This window comes from Rhamphochromis longiceps, linkage group LG8, assembly GCF_057381845.1.
Source record: "Rhamphochromis longiceps isolate RC_006_pf linkage group LG8, R_longiceps_female_GT1.1, whole genome shotgun sequence".
Classification (NCBI taxonomy): Eukaryota; Metazoa; Chordata; class Actinopteri; order Cichliformes; family Cichlidae; genus Rhamphochromis; species Rhamphochromis longiceps.
In genome coordinates, this window is record NC_140564.1 from 9,439,717 (window position 1) to 9,441,306 (window position 1,590).

At 35.0% G+C, this 1,590-nt stretch overlaps 1 protein-coding gene across 1 annotated transcript in view; it reads left to right on the forward strand.

Moving 5' to 3' along the window:
* gas7b (growth arrest-specific 7b) overlaps window positions 1-1,324 on the forward strand; it is a 64,299-nt gene extending 62,975 nt beyond the window's left edge. Inside the window, exon 14 of the mRNA XM_085415669.1 lies at window positions 1-1,324. This exon is cut by the window's left edge and continues 434 nt beyond it. The gene's annotated coding sequence lies outside the window, so the exon portion shown is untranslated.
* The last annotated feature ends 266 nt before the right edge of the window (window positions 1,325-1,590 follow it).

The following is a 1,590-nucleotide window of genomic DNA, read 5'->3' on the forward strand; positions in this document are numbered from 1 at the left end:
TAGGTGAGGCAAATGTTTAAGAAGCACCAACATGTTGTAAGTGTTGAATAGCTTTATGTTAGGCAGAAGTGTAATGCTAATACTCCAGAAATGCAATGATTTAACAGATGCTGCTAAGCAAACTGCATTCAGAAAAAAAGAGTTGCTCTGTTACTTTGTAGCAGAATGAAGTACTTTAATGTCTCCAGTGTGTACATGGTGACTTTGCTAGACTCCACCCTTTAGTTACTGTTGCTAGATCTAATTTTAATTAAAAACAAAATGCAGCTTATTATGGCAGTGGTGTTTGAAGGTAAAGTTTTTTTTCTAATGGTGGGTCTTCGGTTCAATCTATGGTAAAAAAAAAAAGCAGGCTTCTCTTTTGTAACACAGCTGTCGCAAGTGTTCAGTTGATCCACATCTGCAGACTCTCACATTCTGTGGAAAATCAATGCGAGCCTCCCACCTAAACCCACCAGAAACTGATGGCTTCTTTTCATACAATGACTTTATTTAATGAGGCCAAGCTAAATTTTACTTCACACCAAGTGCTGTTCCTCAAAGTTTGGCTCTTCTGTTATTGTACACACAAACAATTTAAGCAGGGGATATGAATCCCATTAAAGATTCAGACACAGTTAATAAATGGTGGGAAATCAGATGCTTTATGGGACTGCCACCAACAAGCTGCATTTCCTAAACTATGACTGGCAGTAACTGATCATCACACTTAGGAGTTGGGCAATAGCCAACGGTGAATTCCTAAGGACTAAAATCCCAAATCTGGCAACACTTCACAAATCTAATTTTCTCCTTTTTTAAATTTCTAATAAGAATTTTAAATCAGCCAGTTGCACTTTACATTCAGATGATTTTTAATCAACTTTTACTGTAAATTGCTGTTCATATACAAAGACATCTAAACACAAGTTGCTACAGACTTGTTTTTGGTTATGTTCATGAAGCATAACTGTGACATATATGTGTAAATATGTTTTAAGGTGATTTGCTCTGAAAGGGGATCGTAGTGGAAAGAATGTAAAATAGATTAAATAGATTTTTACAGAAAACATACGGTAGATATTTGGTACTGATAATATATTAAACATACAAGTGCTTTATACACAAGAAAACATCTCTAACAGTATGATAGAGTTTTGGAATATGAATCATTTGCTTCAGTTGGATTTGGTAACCGTACTGCAGAAGCTAACTGCCATACCAAATGTTCTTGTCCAGTATTACTGCTTAGTACTGCTTGACTGCTAAAAGGAGACAAATGAGATGTTTTTGTACATTAACAGCTAAAGTTGTCATTTTTCATTAATAAAATGGAAATACGTATCTCATGTCTCAATGCGTTGCTTTGTGGTTTGTTTGTTTCCAAAAAATGAAGAAAAAAAGCAAGAAAACAGAGTTAATGGGGAAAAAAAGGTCTTTTATTTCCTTAAAAAACATATTTTTACATTCAACAGCATATTTGGTCAGGTCTTGTTACAGGTTTAGTCAGTGAAAAGTTCAGACAGATGCATTTGAAATCTGAAAATACACTGACATTAATGGCCTAAACTACTCCATGTGCTGACAGCACCCCAGCAGCACTTTATGATA